The sequence below is a fragment of the Eurosta solidaginis genome, chromosome 1 (genome assembly GCF_040869045.1).
Source record: "Eurosta solidaginis isolate ZX-2024a chromosome 1, ASM4086904v1, whole genome shotgun sequence".
Classification (NCBI taxonomy): domain Eukaryota; kingdom Metazoa; phylum Arthropoda; class Insecta; order Diptera; family Tephritidae; genus Eurosta; species Eurosta solidaginis.
Window position 1 is genome coordinate 83473543 of NC_090319.1, and position 20253 is coordinate 83493795.

The window sequence follows — 20253 nt, forward strand, 5'->3', positions numbered from 1 at the left end:
CTCTAACAAGTTTTGTTGACCTCAGAGGATTTTCGGATCGAAAGGGCTATGCAACTAGTATGGTACTTTCAGCGATTGTTTTTATTGACTTGACATTGAAGAGATCTTAAAATATTTAGACACCATCTCTTCTTTCTTTTCTTTTCTCTCCCACTACCTTTTCCTCATCCTTCATTCTCCCTTTTACCAACTTATTTCACATCTCTCTCTTAATTTCGTTGCTCATTGGCACCTTCCCGGTTTTAATATTTTCTTAATTTTTTTTTTCCAAAGAGCCATTGAAATCCTTAGTCGCGGTCTCTTTTTGAAAAAACCAACAGTTTCATCAGCCACGGTTTTCAGAGAAAATGTCTATAGAAATTTTGCTGTTCCACAATAATAAAGTTGTGAAAGTAGTATTGTAGCAATAATTGAGCTGTGAGCGCAGTTCTATCTTTCACCACTCGGAATTTCGGGCGTCCCTTTGAGGAGGCTATCTTTAAGCGAGCAGAAAACAATACGCCTCGCTGGCCTACTCGGAGTTGCTGATTCCAGTATTCGTTTGAGCCTATTACAAAGCATCTCAGAGGACTAAAACGTTTGCGCCTCCACCGCAAGTATTTATTTTTATATTTATGGTGAATTAGAAGGTTTTGGGATTTGATGAACTTGCAAGATAATACAAAATAAAGCCCCATTAAGTCGAGTTTTCGTGTAAAAATTAGTAAGCAAAATGAGATCTGCGCATAATCAGCCTCACATAGGCACGGTTGGTTGCTAAAAATTTCTGAATTACCAGTTCTTCGTCGGTAACCTTTTAGGGTACTGGGCAACAGACATATGAAAAAACGTAATACTGGCGTAAAGACATAGCGGTTCCTTCCACTCAGCCATATGATGGGAAAAATGTCTTTGTTATCGAAAACCTATCGATTTATTATTAAAAACTTATTATTTATTTATCGAAAATTTGTCGATATGTTATCAAAAAGTTATCGGAGGGCTGTTTATTTGTTATTGCCTCGTTATAAATTTGCTATAGATAACAAAGGTTTTCAATGTATTATCAATATCTTATCGAAAAATTATCAATTTGTTATCGAAGACTTCTAAATTTATTTTCCAATTCTTTTTTGCTATTTACCGAAAAGTTGTCGATATAATATTAAAAATGTATCGATTCTTTTTCGGAGTGTAACTAATTTGTTATCGAAGTGTTATAATTTATTATTATCGTAGTACGGATTTGTCAGCCAAAAATTGTCAATGTGTTATCGAAAAGTTACCGAGGTGCTATCGACAAGTTATCGACTTTTTGTCAAATTAGCTAACGAAGATTAATCGATACGAGCCGAACCCGCACGCATCTTGCGCAACCAATATAAAGTCCCTTATCAAATATAAACCAAAATCAGCTGCTCTATCAATCAGTAAAACTTACATCTTGCGCTGGCATCTAGCGTATGACAGCAACTACCAGTAATTTAGTGCAAATATTCACAATAGTGCCATAGTACAAATAGACTTCTTTGTGTGCTCACAATCGTTTATTTTTAACAAAATATTTGAATAAAATATAGCTAAACAAAAGCTCTACGACCAAAATTGTCCAAAGCTCGCTAATAGCCCGAATCATTATAACCAACAGATTTGGATTACAAATAAGAGCGAAAAAGGGACCCGTACATAAAAACAGCTATTAGAAATAATATTATGATATTAGCAGAGACTAACCGATTTGCTGTCGGGAAAGTTATCGATATGTTATCGGAGTGTAACCAATTTGCTAACGGCATGTTGTCGATTTGTTTCGAAAAGTCATGGATTTGTTCTCAAAACGTTACCGATTTACAATTAAAAAATTATCAATTTGACATCGTATCAATTTGTTATTGACAACTCATCGTTTTGTTTTGAAACAGATACCGATAAAAATTCAATACCAGATCGATGACACATGTGTAACCCGTCGATAACAAACCGATAACTCCACGCTAAAATCTTGCTATCGATAATAAGCCGTTAATAAAACTATAACATAGTTGTCGGTATTGGTTGTAAGTAATAAGAAGCCGACGGTAAAGTTACCTCTGTTGTAGTTTAACTTCAACCCCTGGTGAGCTTAAGTAATTTAAAAACAACGAACTTCGCGATTACTCGCGCTTTTTTTCTCGTTTATACACGCAGATGTTTTGTTTTGTCGAAAGAGAGTAGACATTACTTCTGACGGAAAGGGGACCTGATTTTCATATATTTAAGCAGGTTTTCCTCATGTCGTGCGTCAATGATATTAACTTTATCGCATAAAAAACATATATACGCACATTTTCTGCCAATTGTGCTTAGTTCGCAATTTTTATTACTATTTTTAAAATTTTTTTCCATTTTTGTTTTTTTCATTATACACTCAAACCCACGTAAGTTACTTGTCGCTTTTTGCTGGCCACTCAAGTGGCATTTGCGTTGTTGTAAACAGCTGTAGCTTAAATGTTTAATACAAAAGCTGATAACAAGCAAAAGAGTACTTTCGAGTAAAAGTGCTTGACTATTGTTCGAACTAAGTGCACTTATTGGGATATTGATTGTGTCTTTGCCCTGCCATTCCTAAAACCGCATGACGTTATCTTTCTTTGCCTTTTATTTGTTTTATTTTCTCCTTTGCTGTTTTCTCAGCATTTCACACATTTTATAAGTTCCTCTTTCGTTATGTTAATCTATAAAGTGATCTTTTATAAGAATTTCGATTGCTTTCGTTTCGTTTGGCACACGTGCTTTTCATTAAAACCCGACGCACGCAGCGATACTTTGTCTAATATCTCAATTTCTCGACTTTCGTGCTACACACAAAAAAAATTTGGTGTAAAAACCGAACTTTGTGGTATTCTTCTATATAAAAACCAAAATAATGTGGATTTCAACCCCAAGAAGTGCTGAAGAAGTGCTTTCCAAAAATATAATTTAAATTATATAATAAGAAAACAAAAATGAATTTCGGCCGAAACTTGAATCCAGGACGTTTGGTGTGAAAGGCGAATCCCGCTCCAAGCACCACTGCGGCTTGCTGCTGTTGTTGTTTTGTTAACAGTGCTTCGCTTCATTCAATGTGCACGTCCACATACAAATTGTCATCCTCTAACGGGAGTCCAAGGAAACTAGCAGTCTCAACAGGGGCGGACCATAAGAAGATTGGCGTTATAGGCGTAGGTTTCACATTACAATTGAAAAGACGGTTGGTGCTATGTGGGAACACATTGCATGCAGGACATTCATTACGTATGATGGGGATGATTCTGGACAAGTAAGAGTTTAACCTGTTGCAGTATCCAAAACGAAGTTGAGACAGGATGACTCCAGTTTTCCTTGATAGTGTGCTTTCGTCTTCTGAAAGAGTGGGATATTGTATATTGATAACAGGGTTCACTGAGCGCCTACTGGCGAAAGCGTTTACCGAATATGTGTGGATTTTGTCTAGGTCCTCCTTATGCTTGTGTGGTTTAAACGGCTGTGTTGGCAGGTGCCTTGTCTCATCATAGTGCTTATGGAGATGCTTCCTTAACCCCCCTGAAGGAGGAGGTTAGATCAAGCAGTTGTTTGCTAGGACGTCCCGCTTTGTGATAGTTTAGCAAAAACTACCTGTTCAGCATTTCGTTGTAGTCTTTAATGTTGAGCTCTTTGGCCTCACTATGTTGGTGATGTTCAGGGGTCATAAGTAGACTTCCCGTAGCAGTTCTGATTGCATCATTTTGACAGGCCTTTTCTCTTCACTTCTCTTGGAGCCTTTTCCAGTATGTGTTCTCCAGCTTGTTGCTCACATCTACCAATACTCAATACAATGAGCAACATTAGTTTTGATATTACTCCGAGAAGTGTTCACACTGCACTAAATTTTTTTTTAACTATGTACACCGTCAAAAATTTTAGTTACTATTAAAACCACTAAATAGTTTTAAGGAATTTCTAAGATAACTTGGTAATTTTAGTCCATACATTTGAAAAATATAATTTTCGATGAAAAGTTTAAAATTAAAACCAAGAAGTTTTATCCATACCACGTTTTTAAACTTTATTGGTCTATATTATAGACTATGAGAGGATAAACAATATATTTTTTTTTAAATTGGTCCAAAATGTCAGTTGTATATGTGCTAATTTGGAGCTTTAAAAAATCAGACTCCCTTAAGAAGATGCGACAGCATCGAAACGCGTAGGAGGGAACAGGAGGAAAAACGTTTTTTTTAAAGAATTTTTTTGCCTTAAATTCATCGGCCGTAAAGCTCCAAATCAGCACAACAAAATTTTTATTATATTTGGGTTTCAATTTTAGTCCGGAAGTTTAAAAACAGAATATTTTGCGAACTAAACTTTAAACCAAAATGTTTCGATTCAAAATGAGTCATATGAGCTCGTTTTGTTTTAAACTTTGCAAGGTTTGCAATTTAAACCCAAAAAAAGTTTGGTCATATATGTATGTAGAATAAAAAGTTTAAGATTTAAACCAATATTTTCAGCCGTGTAGTAATTGATTATTTATTGGGCCCGTTTTTTTTTCTTAATTCTTTTTCTATTTTTTTTTTATATATCTTTATAAGTAATTTCAACTAACGTACGCTGCTGACGTCACAGCACCTAAATTATGATTATAATTTACTTTGTTTTTTTGCTCTTTTGTTTGAGAAATAAATTTATTTAAATTCCGCTTACGTTTCCGTCTTTCCTTACTGCCGCATATTTTTTATATACGGGAAATTAAACTGTAGTCTGGTTGCCGTCTACAGCCAAAGTTGTGCTAATATTTGCTCTTACTGTACTCTGTACAATTGTTTAGTTGTTAAAAGCGAACGAAAATACATATTTCATAAGCCTCTTTGTAATGACGAAATATTTTTCCTTTAATTTCACTTTAAACATTACAAAGTTTCAGAAACTGAATCCAATGCGTGGCATGAAAATTTTTTTCACAAGCGTATTAGATGTTTTCACTGAAATACTAAAGGAGACTGCTTAAGATTCTATGAAAATTGTTTGGTTGTTTTTTTTTTTTTTTTTGTTTTGTCTTTACGAGATAAGGCAGTACTTACGGTGGATTTTTACGGACCATGCTTGCAATTATACTTATAATAATAATTAAATATAAATGAATGTCAGTTCTGTTACCGTTACAAATTTTACGGTAAAAGTTGATTGGGATGTTCATAATTATACCCAATAAGAGGGGAAGGAAGGATAAGTAGGGAAGGGTTTAGTAAGTAGTTGAGGGACTTTCAATGATATCTTTGCTTCTACTCCTATCGTTGAAGATATTCCTTTCGTTTTGTTGATTTTCAGATAGGGTGGATAATTTATGTATATTGGAACGAAAAATTACACTGATGATGGCGCAACGGCGAAACCGGTTTGTCTCCAAATAAAATTTGACAAGGGATGACGGAAAGTCGTTCGAGTATACATTATTGAAAATATGTATAACGTTTCTATTGTAAATGAGAACTCGTCAAATGAAAACTCCAAGGCGTCAATTCTAATTGAGAATACTCAGATATAAATGAAAGGTCGTCAAATGAAAATTCTAAACCATCAATTGTCATTGAGAATAGTCAGTTGTAAAGGAGAATAGTTAATTGAAAAAGAGTAGTCAATTGTATATACGAAAGCTTCAATTCGATAGAAGGATAGTCAATTGTAAATGAGAGAAAATTCTAAACTGTCAATCTTCATTGGGAATAGTCAGTTGTTAATAGGAATAGTTAATTCAAAAAAGAACAGTCAATTGTAAATACGAAACCTTCAATTCGATAAAACAGTCAGTTGTAAATGAGCATAGTTAATTGAAAATTGAAATGTATCATATGAAAAGGAGAACAGTTGTAAATAAGAATAGTTAACTGAAAAAGAGAACAGTCAATTATAAATACGAAAGCTTTAATTCGATATAAGAATAGTGAATTGTAAATTAGAAAGGAATTCTAAACCGTCAATTGTCATTGCGAATAGTCAGTTGTAAATGAAAATAGTTAATTGAAAATGGAAAAGTATCATATGGAAAAGAGAACAGTCAATTGTAAATTCGAAAGCACCAATTCGATATATGATAAACAATTGTAAATGAGAGGGCGTCAGATGGTTTGAACCGTCAATTGTCATTGAGAATAGCCAGTTGTTAATAAGAAGAGTTTATTGAAAATGGAAAAGTATTATATCAAAAAGAGAACAGTTAACTGTGAATACGAAAGCTACAATTCGATATAAGAATAGTCAGTGGTAAATGAGAAGGTCAAATGAAAATTCGTAAGTGTCACTTGTAATTGAGAATACTCAGTTGTAAATAAGTATAATCAATTGTATATGCGAAAGCATTATTAAAATAGTCAGTTGTAAGTGGGAATGTGTAAGATGAAAATCCTTAGCCGTCAATTGTCAGTGATAATAGTTAATTCTAAATAAGAATGGTTTATTGAAAATGGAAAGGTATCATATTAAAAAGAGAACAGTTAATTGTGAATACTAAAGGTTCAATGCGGTGGAGAAATAGTCAATTTTGAATGAGATCGTCAAAAGAAAATTTGTAAACGTCAGCTGTAATTGAGAATAATCAGTTGCAAATAAGAACAGTCAATTGAATATAGGAAAGCGTCATATGGAAATGAGAACAGTTAATTGTAAATGCGCATCTCTCGCATTGAGAGAATAAAAAAAAAATAAGTGTAAAGCGCTATAACCTCCGAAGAGATTTGCGTCGTGCTCCTTTTAATATTTCCTACAAAGTGGCCGGACAGGACCTACTTGTTTTATTCCGATTTCGAACGGCATCTGCAAGGCAGATGATTTTTCACTGAGAGCTTTTCATGGCAGAAATACACTCGGAGTGCTTGCCAAGCACTGCCGAGGGGCGACCCCGCTTAGAAAAATGGTTTTCTAATTGAAAAAACTTCTTTCTAAAATTTTGATTTTGCTATTCCCGTGGAGTGAACTCAGGATCTTCGGTGTGGATGGCGGAGCACGCTACCATCACACCACGGCGGCCGCATTTGTGAGAATAGTCAATTGTAAATGAGACATAGTCAGTTGTTTGATTTTCTTGCAAACTTATTAATGCGAGAAATAAATAAATCTCAAATATAAATATCATTATTAAATTTTCTTATAAAAATTATGCAATGTTAGAAAATATATTTTTACCTTTAAATCTTTATTAAATTCTATTCCGATTAAACAAACATGAATCAATTTTCAGTTATGCTTGAGGTTGCGTAAAGCTTCCTTAGGGGGTCTGATGAAACATTGCCCTCATTGCTGATGATAGCGTTTGTGATTACAGATAATGAGAATCAGATTTCTCTCGATACGCAATGTAACAGAATATATTAATTGGTTGTTCAAAAAAGCGTTGAACTTATTTTAATAATAACAAAGTATTGTTTTTAGTATAGACAATTATTTTAATTGCAGTACTAAGGGGCGAATATAATATGTACGTATGCATGTGTAAATATGTAGTAGGCCTGTCAAAAATTGTGTAACAAATCCCTTAGGAAAGTAGGCAGTGATTAATTTATTTCTACATTAGGCTAAAGTTGATCACCACTAGTCATTTGTGGGTATAGTTGTATAGAGTTTTGAGGAATAATAAAAAAAAATCACATTGAAATAGCTTAAATAAAGTAGTAACAGTAAAATAACTAATAAAATGGAATTCGAACTAAATATTTAAGATAATTATTATTGTCAAGAAGTTTTTGTTGATGAGTAATCAATTTCGTATCGACGGGTTGCCGACATGCTACAAGTACTTTTTGACGAGCTATCGGTGTGCTATCGACAAGGTATTGACGAGTTATCGATTTTTTACAGAAATCTTGTAAATTTGTTATCACTAACAAAGGTTTTCGATGACTTGCCGATTTTTGCTTCGACAAATTATCGGTTTACAAGCGAATTATTATCGACTTGTTACCGAAAGTCATCGATTTAGTGATCGATTTTATATCGAAGTATTACCTACTTAATGCTATCCCTTTTATCCATTTTTAATTGATGATTGTCGATTTTTTATAGAAAAGTTATCGATTTCATATTGATATTTTACGGGTTTGTTACCAACTCATCGGTTTGTTATAAAGCAGATACCGACAACACTTGAATACAAATTGGGGCATATCTGTTACTTGTCACAATAAAACAGTAATTCGGCGGTATCTGTTGCTACCGACTGGAAACCGCCGAAGTTCTTCTCTGAAATAATATGTATCAGTTGTGGTTCAACTTCAAGTCTTGGGCGACCTCTAGTTGATATAAAAAACAGACGTACCTGCCTAAAAACAGACGTGATTGCTTCGCAACTTCTTGGAGGGAAATTACAAACAATCGCGCCATAAATATGTTGCTTTCGCATAGAATGGTAGAAGATTATGTCTCAAAAAATTTATGCTACTGTGTATGTGACGTCGAAATCATTAAGTATACCGAAATTATCAGGATGAAGAGCTGAGTTGATTAGCCATATCCGTCTGTCTGTTTGTATGCAAACTAGTCTCTCAATTTTTGAGATATCTTGATAAAATTTGATGAGCGGGTATAGTTAGGTGTCAGATTAGACATTTTCGGAACCGGCCGGATCGGACCACTATAGCATATATACCCCATATAACCGATTTTTCAGAAAAGAGGATTTTTGTCATATCTACCTCGATTTATCAAATTTAAGCTTCAAACTTCACCATATGCTTTCGCATATTGCACATATTATTGTCTGAAAAAATGGATGAGATAGGTCGTATATATAGCATATATCCCCCACAACCGATTGTTCAGACAAAAAGCTTTTCGTGACTACTGCCCCAGTTTAACAGCTACAAGCTTCGCATTTCACCGAATGCTTAGGTATAGAGCATTAATTGTTGTCTGAAAATATTGCATAGATCGGTGGTATATATAGTATATATTATATCTCATACCACCGATTGTTCAGATAAGAAACTTTTCGTAATTTCCGCCCCATTTTCACAGCTAGAAGCTTAAAATTTCACCGAATGCTTACGTACAGAGTATTCATTGTACAGATATACGCCGCCGATAAACGCCGCGCCGCCGCCGCCGATTTTAGTCGTTTTTCGCACGCTGCCGCCAAATGTCAAAAATATCGGCGCGTTACTGTATTTTCTGCTCGTTTAAGACTGTTTAGGCCATTTATTGTACATGTCGAAAATTGGTCGGATATGGTCGAAATAGGTATCAATGAATGCGCATTACTGCCAGTTATAAGAAACTAATTGCGAAAATTAACTCTTTCTAACTGTTCAAAATTATTAAAAAAAACGGTTTCGATTTCAGCTTAACACGGACTTTGCATCACCCAATTCACCAAGTTATTAAAACAAAACACTAAAAGAAAAGTTTTATAATAAATTTATATGCTCACTTTGCATATTTTTTTCAAAAAATTAATAATGAACAATGAATTCAAATAAAATGACCCAAGGCGAACATGTTTTCAAATTGTCCTCAAGTTGTTAAAAAAAAAAGCAAATTACCCAAAAAAGGTGCCGATTTAAAAAAAAAAATATTACATAGCGATTGGCTGAAGGAATAAGCTAAATCAGTGATGCAAAATCCTTTAGTAGGTTCTAGGGGCATAAAAACTCCTTTCAAATGATTCTTACCTCATACTTAAGTTGGGGATATATGTAAGTATGAAAAGGGTTTGAAAAATCACTTGGGCTTACATTCAAACATCTGTTGTTTATTTTCGAAACTATGCAATAGCGTCTGAAATGTTAATTTTGATTTTCACACTTCATCCTTCAACACCCAAGCCTTCCGGTTTGAAATTTCCTAAAGTTGGCGGCCCTATTCAAAACTAGTCCCTTGGAGTGAATCACATTGTTTATAGCCTACCCACCAAGTTAAAATATAACCTACGCGCTACGGCTCCTTTTACAATTGTGAATACGTAGGCACATATATCTACCAGGTGAGGCTTTGTCCTTCGCAAGAACACTCAAAGTGGTGAAGCAAAAGCTTTCCCAAGACAGTCAAACTAATGTGTGCTACTACCCTAACGTAGTGGACAGTCGAGCTAGTCTGAAAACTGAAGCTACATGGTCATCCATTCTAAAATATAGTTTTGATTTAACGAAGACTATTGAAATCAATGTTGTGAACACAAACGTCTGCAAAATTTGCTCTACATTTTAGAAATTGTATTCAGGGTCCTTGTAAAATTTTAATAATGTAGATGCGCCGAGGATTATACGATTTTCTCGCATGAGTTAGTCTTCGGAGCTACACCTAGAGCTTCTATTAAAGTGACGTCGACGAATGTATGAGTTCGAAGTTGCAGTCCTATAGCTTCTGTGCTGGCATATGGTGTGAGGGTCAAGAGGCGTCGTAGCGACTGGCGGTCGGGATTTCTACCGTTCGCACATCGGGAATTGTAGCTCTTAATCAGCGGGAATTTGTAGCTCGAAAAAACCGGATGCGCCGTGTGCCACGAGTCATGAGTATTAATAGACCAATAATAGCAACCGTAAGTCGCCTTTGTGCGTGACCGCCAAAGAGCCACAAATGATTTAAAGAAATTGTGTTTGCGATGATTATTAGGAGTTAACCCCAGTTGAAACTACGCTTTGCACGACATATACAGACAAACGTGTGACCATTTTATGTATTTTCAGCAGATGCAGCAGTACCAATTCCAAACACCGGGGTTAGGTTCAAAGCCTCCCTGAACTAAGTGAACGAGGGACAATCCCTCCGCAAAGAGCTACTCCTGAAAATTTTTGAACGATCTGCGAGTTTTTGAGGCAAAAACCCCGGATCATTCCGAAATGGCCTAAACCATACAAATAAAACCTTTCCTAAATATTATTTTTTTATATAGAAAAATCAAGCTTTTTAAAGTAAGAACACCGGCGTACGCCGGCGCGCCGACTACGCCGCCGCCGCCGATAAAGTGATCGGCGTAAACCTCTAATTCATTGTTGTCTGTAAAAATTTTATAGATCGGTGGTATATATAGTATATATCTCATGCAACCGATTGTTCAGGACAAGAAAGTTGTCGTAATTTCTGCCCCATTTTAACAGCTAGAACCTTCAAATTTCACCAAATGCTTAGGTATATAGCATATATTGTTATCTGAAAAAATCATAGAGATCGGTGGTATATATGTATGATGTATACCTCATATAAACTGTCGTTTCTGCCACTATTTTTAAATGGTGGTTTTATTTAGCTTGAATTGACAGGCAGACCGCACGGCCGCATGCACGGCCGTTGTGAACGAATTTTGTAATTGAAATTTAAGTAACTTCCCGATAAGCTACAAGCTTGAAACTTGGAATATAGTTCAGAACCCGATGACAATGCAATAATAAGAAAACAAATCGCCGCTAGGTGGCGCAAGGATCGAGATATTCGCAAAAATCGTATTTGTGGTCCGATTTGGCTCATGTTTGGAACACATAATACATACAAGAATAGAAAGCGACCTATGAAAAAAATCGCCGCTAGGTGGCGCAAGGATCGAGATATTAAAAAAAAATCGTATTTTTGGTCTGATTTGGTCCACATTTGGAACACATAATACATACATGAATAGAAAGCGACCTATGATGCTCGATTTGGCCCACATTTGGAACAAATATTACATACAGTCCGGTAGAAGTGATATCAAAATATTTTAGAGTTCGAGGATGGACAAGCATACGTGACGCAGAGTCGAGTAAAGTTTTTGGAAAGATTATATATTGAGAACTTAGATCGTAACAAATTGTCAGAAAAGAGTCCTTGTAATAATGAGTCACTAAATGAAGTAAATAGAATGAGAAATAATAGGTAATTAAATAAAAAATAAAAACTTGAAAATAAAATAATTAAAAAAAATGTTTAAGTTAAACGGTTTTATTGAAAACAATACTTACATGAAGTATTAATAATACTAAAAGCTAGAAAATAATGAGGTAGGCCCTAGATACTAGTCATCAGACTCCTCATCAATCTAGGGCGTTGAACAGACAATTAAATAAAAGCGTTGGACGCGTCAAATTTCTATTGATAGTCATATATAAGACTAACGGAACCTTAATCAGGTTATGCTACGCCTCACATTTTTTAGGAAGTTCACTCTCCCAACACTTTTATTTAATTGTCTGATCAACGCCCTAGATTGATGGGGAGTGTGATGATTAATACCTAGGACCTACCTAATTATTTTCTAGCTTTTAGTATTATTATTAATTCATGTAAGTATTGTTTTCAATAAAACCGTTTAACTTAAATTTTTTTTTTCTTGATTATTTTATTTATTTTTTATTTATCTTAAAAATCGCTAAGGTATGTGCATCTGTTTACTGTATATTTACGAATGGAATAGATTATTTTTCAGCACTATTCATGAAAGGTATGAAGTCTTCGGCACAGCCGAAGACAGTCCTGTCCTTACTTGGTTAAAACAAATTTTTTTAAATTTTTCACGCGTCTATTTAACATAGAACAAAATAAATACTGGGGGCGATTTAAGATGTATAGATTATACTTCACAATTTGTATTTATGTACATACATATACTTGCCTACATGATGTTGCTCATTTTGTCTAATTCAGCTAATTTTCTCGACTTTTGTGGTTTCGATTTTCGGTTTCACTTTCATTTGAGTGTTCTACAAACACAATCCTTACACAATACGCATATACAAACTTATTTACTTGTATTATGAGTAAATACATACATAAATGCTGAAGAAAAAGGTAGAGGTATACATATATACATACATGCATACATAAGGTGCATATGCTCCAACATACTACTACATACTTAGTATTTTCATTGAGCATATTTGTTCCTCATACGCCGTGTGCGCCGACTCACCATCAATTATTTCCACATACATGCATGCATCGTGTGAACTCATTTTCGTTTAATTTTTATTATATACATATGCGTGTGTGTGTATATATACAACGTTTTGATAGCACGTGCTTTAGTCACAATATCTAACTCATTTAGAGTCTCACAACAGCTACAGCTTTACGAGTTCTGTCCCGAGAGTTTCACATTCAGTCACATTTCGTTCGTAACGTTTGACAGGCGCTCGATTTTGCTGCGCTATAAAAAGAAATTTATCGGTATAAAATACCGTGTGTGCAGTGTTTTTGGTGTATATATAAGTATGACAACTGACGCTGTGTGTGGCGTCTATGCTTTAAGGCCGCGGCACAATGAATTTTTTCATATACATAGATGCGTTTAACACAAGCTTATGCATTGCAGTAACATCGCCATAATTAACCAAGATGTTGTGTTTATAAATATGAAGGGACTTCAGACTTAGCAACTGAAGTTTATTTCGCCTTGCCCATTCACATACAATGCCTATAAAACACAAATACTTTTGTGTCGTATTCATTTGTTATATTGCAGTTTTTAATTGCGAAAAATGTTGGAAAATTTACCAACGAGTGGAAAAAATAATTTCACTTGCTAAGTGTGCCAGCACCCTTAGCCAAAGCAAATGTCAAATTCTTCTTCCTATGCTTTGGTTGCAACAAAATTTGCAAGTTGGCTACTTTTACATGTCAGATGCCGCCAGTGTCGCTCAATCTACCGTTCCCCATAAAAATACGTGCAATCTACTCATAATACATAAGATTGAGTTAACGCATCTGTATGAAAAACTGCTTAGGTGACGGGGCTTTTACCGCAGCAATTTGTTATAGACATTTTTATCTCAAATTCCTCTTCAAGCTCATTCAAAAAAAAAAACAATAATAATAATCTATATTAATGATTGTAAATGTGTGTATGTGTGTGTAATAAATACTATTTTTCACACGATTTTCGTTTTTACTTTTCGTTGCACGTCTCGCAACTTTGTTGTTAACCTCTAATGGCCTTAGAAACGACGACCGTCTGACTGCTGAGCTGTGTGAGTTAATTGCATTAAGTTACAGTGATTTTGGCGCGCCCATGAACCGACAGTGTTGACAGGAATGAAAAGTGAAATGAGAAAAGCTTATTTTAGGGGTTGTTAGTTGGTTAAATTTCACTGTAGCTTTTGCTGCGTACATAAAAGTGGGTTGGGTGCGGTCAGTTCCATAGCGTGGGTGAAATTTTAGCATCATGCTATAGATGTTGCGTAGTTTATGTGTGTTTCACTGCAATCTTCTACCCTCCTTACACTATGATTGAAATGCGATATTTCAGCATATTTCGTATTGACATTGAATTTATGCCATTCAAGGATGTCTGATCCCCTGTTTATTTTGTTGAATCGCACTGTGTCCCTGGCGCCCACGCACAGCGCATTTTGTGTAAGTTTATGCATTTGAATTCGTTAAAGAAAAAGCAAGATAGTATGCTCTCCTTCATATTGTGAAGCTTTTGAGCTGCATTAATTTTCTAAGACTTAATTAAAATCGTTAATTCCCCCTCATTTTCTTTTGCGCTTAGCCTTTTTTGTTTACAACTTAGTCCGCTTTGTAATAGTTTCAAAAGCTACTTAAGTAGTTTGAAATGGGTATAATAAAAACTTTAAATCTAAGTTACTAAAGATTTAAAATTACATTTAAATGCAAATAAATTTCTATATTTATGTGTATACTCCATTCTTCTTGAGTTTGAATATACAAGCAAGCGTAGGAAAAGAATAAGGGCTGTATTGTCGCATATGTTTCATGATCGAAAATAATTTAAAAAATTAATATAACAAACAGTAGAACTATTTACAAAAATAACAATAAATTAGAGATAGTATATTGTTCTCGTGGCGACTGCTGTGGTGTATATTTCTGCCATGAAAAGTTTCTCAGTGAAAATTCGTCTGCCTTGCAGATGCCGTTCGGAGTCGGCATAAAATATGTATGTAGGTCCCGTCCCGCCAATTTGTAGGAAATATTTAAAAGGAGCACGCCGCAAATTGGAAGAGAAGCTCGGTCTAAAGTCTCTTCGGAGGCTATAGCGCATTGCATTTATTTATTTATTTTTTATGTTGCTCTTATTTGTTTGTATTTCTTCTATAATCATCATTATCGTTAATTGGCGCCTAACCATCTATGCTTTGTAACAAGTCATGCCTGCTATCACTGTTTTGTATTGAGGACTTGGATTGTAACAAATTGTCAGGAAAGATTCCTTGTAATATTAAGTCACTAAATGAACTAAATAGAATGCGAAATAATAGGGAATTAAATAAAGACTAAAAACTTGAAAATAAAATAATTAATAACATCTATGGGCTATGCATAGAAAAAATTCAAAATATTATTCTCTCCTTTGAGATAAATGTGTTACGGCCCTTATATAATAATGTGTTTTGGGCTGCAGTAGTCCGCTCTACTCCTAGTCGAAAGTCATTCGCATTCCGGACAGCATACTGAATGCAGTTTGTTAAATTCATCGGCGCCATGTTGTGCTTGATTTTAAAAATCATCATTAGTGTATTGAGCATCAGGTTTTGCTCAAAATATATCCATTTCAATGTTTCAAGCATCAGACTTAGGGGTATATTTGTGGCATTTTATTATGGATCTCATACATTTGTTTTGTAAGTAATAATACTACTAAAAGCTAGAAACCTACCTAGGACCTACCTAGGTACTAGTCATCGCACTCCTCGTCAATCTAGGACGTTGATCAGACAATTAAAAAAAATCATTGGGCGCGTGAAATTTCTAAAAATGTGAGGCGTAGCAAAACCTGATTAGGGATCATTTGGTCTTACTTATGTTGTCTGGTTTTATTGCGTCATAGTTCAAAAAATTACAATTAAAGTCCATAAAAGTAACATTGCAGTTCAGAATTTCCATTTTTAGTTCGAAAAATTTCAATTGTAGTTGAGAAAGCTTCATTTGAAGTTAAGAAATTTGGAAATTCGATGTTATGTGTTACTCATACGGGCATACGAAATCATCCCGAAAGACGAAATTATCCCAAAGCAATAAAAATGATTCCTAAAATATACTAAAATTGCTCCAAAATAATCCATAAATAAAATAGGCTTGAAATAATCTAGAAATAGTTTCAAAAACAGTCCTGAAGCACGAAATTCTTTAAAATGTTCCGAATTGATGACGAAATCAATATACAATTTATTCCGAAATTGTTCTGCAATTATAACGAAATGGCCAAACAATTATCCTTAATGATCCTAAAATTAATTGGACAGCTATTTCGAACAAGAAATAGAATTACTCATCATCACCATTATCATCATCATCATTATAATAATAATAATCATCATCATCATCATCATTATCATCAATTATCTTTAAGGTTCCTAAAATTAATTGGACAGCTATTCCGAACAACAAATAGAATTACTCCGAATTAGTTCCAAAAGCAATAACGAAATATTTTTTCTTTTTTCTCTCCCATCATTTCCCTTAACGGTGACATCATTATTATCATAATTAGCCAGCTTGATGCTCTCATCCTCGGTAACCACTACCATCGTTGTCATTATCACCATATTATAATAATTATCATCATCATCAAAATGATCCATGATTTTCACCTCTGCTTTCCTTTCATTTTTCTCACAATTACTCCCCTCCTCTCCCCCTCTTCGGATATCTCTTGTTTATTTACATTCTCATCAACATATGTTTCATATCGTTAGCTTAATGTGAAAATGTGCTAAGTCAATTTTTGGAAAAATTTTATTTTAATGCAGTTTTAAAACTGAATTTAAAATAGATCGATCACAAAAAAAGTATTTTAATTTTTCATTTGTACGTGCTGTAGGCAATGATGTGTAAATTTGCTAAGTCGTCAGCAGTTAATAAAAATGTGCTAAGTCAACCTGGCGGCCACCGTGGTGTGATGGTAGCGTGCTCCGCCTACCACACCGAATGCGCTGGGTTCACAGCCCGGGCAAAGCAACATCAAAATTTTAGAAATAAGGTTTTTCAATTAGAAGAAAATTTGTCTAAGCAGAGTCGCCCCTCGGTAGGTCCCGTACCGCCAATTTGTAGGAAAAATTAAAAGGAGCACGGCGCAAATTGGAAGAGAAGAGAAGCTCGGCCTAAAATCTCTTCGGAGGTTATCGCGCCTGACATTTTTTTTAAGTCATCCTGTCAATAATATCAATCTGAATTACTAGTCATTTCTTTGTGCGCGTTTTATTTATTTATTTAATTCATTCAGTCTAAAAGTACATGCTTTGTTGTTGTTGTTTTTGTTGTATTAATGATAATGACACTTCCCGAAGGCTTTGGGGAGTGTTACCGATGTTGATGGTCCTTTGCCGAATATAGATCCGGTTCGTTCCGGTAACAAAACACTATTATGATACTAGCCCAACCATCTCGGGAACGATTTATATAACCACATTAAACCTTCCAGGCCATCCCGCCCTCCCCACCCCCTAGTTCCATGAGGAACTTGGGGTCGACAGAGCGTCGGCTGTCAATGTAGCAGGATTCGACCGAGTTAGGTGAGGTTGACAATTGGGTTGGAGAAGCTATATATTGCGCTGGCAACCCCTTTGAGAGGGTTGCGAACACAACCCCTTGAAATTGGATTCACCAATTGGGACATGCCTTTGGTGTTTGATAAATGCTTTGCGCTAACCATAATCTACTTAAATTCTTACATTTCGATAACTACATGCTTTCTTACAGACTAGTTAAAAATAGAAAACAATTCAGGCTTAAACTTATATAAGCTGTTGTTAAAATTAATAACACTACTGAATCGATTTGCTAGATGCATAGTCCTAGTTACAGGTTCATTAATAGCATAATTCGTTTTATGAGTTATTTCGATAAATAATTGATTACACCGAAGATCACGTAGTGGAATATATAGAATGAACAAATTAGATAAATCATAGCAATTCGTGTTAAAGTTTTTTACATTATATGCAAGCATGGGTGAGATTAAAGTTCTTCGGTAATGCAATGCCTGAAGACCAAGCAATATGATGGAAGGCCGTCTGGCCAGTGAAGCTTAGGTAAAGCAATTTTATAAAAACTTTTTGAACTTTCTCAGTTTTATAAGAGTTAGATTCATAGAAAGGATTCCATATTATTGAACAATATTCAAGACCACTTCTTTCCAAGGATATATAAAGTGCCTTCTACGTCATAGGGTCCTTAAAGTCACTGGTGTTACGTCTACTGAACCCAACCATTGCAACAAATTTTGAAACAATGGAGTCAATGTGACTAAAATAAGAGAGTTTGGTCAAAAATTACACCAAAGTCTTTGCTCTCTTGACAACGATTAAGAGATGTAGCATTTAGTTTGTAGATAAAGTATGTGGCAGTTGTCTTTATGGAATAAGACACAACACAGCATTTGTTTGAATTTAAAAATAAATTATTGTCTGCGCAACATCCGGCAAAAGAGTCCAGATGAGAACCGTTAGAAATAGTTTGACAAATAAATAGTATTTTTTGTGAAATATATAGTTTTAGTGTTATATTTCCATCATTAAAAGGGAGGAGTGATGGGGGAACATATTGAGTAAAAAGTGCTAAGTCAGGAGAAAAAATTTGTTTCGAGTGCGGAAATTCTCCTAAGTCATAAAATAGCTGCTGGGTTAGCATACATGATTTTTATTTATCTTTTTCAAAGCTTCTACACTCAAAAGTATTGCTACTAAGGTATCCTCATTCACATTTTGAAAAAAAAAAGTTTTTTCAAAAATTATTCCTTTTTTTTGGTCTCTTGTAAAATTCGTAAAAAGTGACTTAGCACATTTTTACATTAAGCTAACGATATGAAATAATTTCATTCGATTGTAATATTTTCATGTAATATATATTTTTTTTTTTTTTTCAAAAAGCTGTTATCGGACATTTGTGGGTCGGACAGGGTATACATATGAAAATTTTGTTAGTGGGTCATAAAAAAACCTTAAAAATCAAAGTCGAAAAAAAGTCCAAAAAATAAAGTTTCGCAGGCTCGAAAATTATTTTTTTGGATATGTGTAGTGGAACTTTTTTTCCTGAGCCCAAATCCTATCGAAAAATCGATGGCGCGATATCGGTTTAACAATCGTCCATACAAATCGACCCACCCTAATATACATAATTTAAAATACTTGAAAATCAAATTGAAAAGCTTAAAATATTTAGATTATAAAGTACTATGCTCATTTAAATGGTATTCGTTATTTCAATATACTTAATGGTTAAGCCAGTGAACTCATTATCCCAAAAACATCAAAAAAGCTATTTCATTACTTCTGTCATTTTTTTTTTTCTCAATGTCAAACGATTTTGCACGCGCGCAAAATTTTGTGTATCCCCCATCTTTTGTCCTCGTAGCATTATAAACCAATTAAAAAATAAATTTAAACGCATTACAGTGTGCATTTTATATTTGAGCATAATTTACACCATATTTTTTATAATATACTATAACGAATTCTGGGTATTTCTGATAATTATGCACCTTCTGCTAACGAATCGCTGAACTGTCGAATAAATAACTCCAATATTCAGTATTCTAAAATGGTCTTTATATAGACTACTTTGGGAGTAGTACAATTATACTTCATTATCACGTACTTCACAAAAGCGTGTTTAAATGTTGTTTAAATGAAACTGATTAGTTATTCCTCAGCTTGCGCTGCTTTTATACTCTCTGTCTAGGTCTAGACTTTTCACGAATATGGAACAGTTATATCGCATACTTGGTTATTTAGCTATATGCGCGTGTGTGTGCGAGTAAAAACTTCTGCTCTTAGCTGATGACTACATATGTGTATGTCAGATAATCTCTTTGCTTTAAGCTGCTATTTATGTGTGTGGAATATTCTTCGCCGCCTTCTATGTAAGTGTGGCTGCTTTCTGCTTTTGTTGTTGTGATTATTTACTAACAGCATAGTGATAGCAATATTCGCCACAATACATTATCTGCGTAATTTTAGTTACTATAATCATACAACAGTGCTGTGCTTTTATGCATTTTGAAAGTAACCGACACACTACGGTGGTTAGATGGACACCCTCACAGCCTTCATATGGAAAATGTATGCGTTTTTGAGTGGTTTCAAACATGATTATTTTCCGTGAAGTGATAAGGTGAAAACGAGTTTTGATATTGCCCTTTTTTTTTTTTTGTATGGCATTTTTTTAAATTTTATCACTTCACAGAACATGAATTTATTTATAATCATAGAAAAGGCATATCACAAAGTGTTATATTCGCTTTAATCAAATTTTATATTGGAAACCATGGAAAGAACTCAAATCTTAAAACTTTATATGAATAAGACACTCTTGTGAATTGCGCAAGAGAATCATTGAGATCGAACGAAAAAAAAGTGA

The 20253-nt window shown here is 34.5% G+C and overlaps 1 protein-coding gene across 11 annotated transcripts in view; it reads left to right on the plus strand.

The window, feature by feature from the left end:
- The window catches only part of SNF4Agamma (SNF4/AMP-activated protein kinase gamma subunit), a 591124-nt gene that overhangs the window by 453941 nt on the left and 116930 nt on the right, over window positions 1–20253 (plus strand). The window contains exon 1 of one of the 11 annotated variants that reach the window (XM_067758892.1): window positions 13019–13143. The exons of the other annotated variants lie outside the window; for them this stretch is intronic. The gene's annotated coding sequence lies outside the window, so the exon portion shown is untranslated. Of the gene's footprint in view, window positions 1–13018; window positions 13144–20253 lie in introns of those variants that run through there. 11 annotated transcript variants of the gene reach the window in all.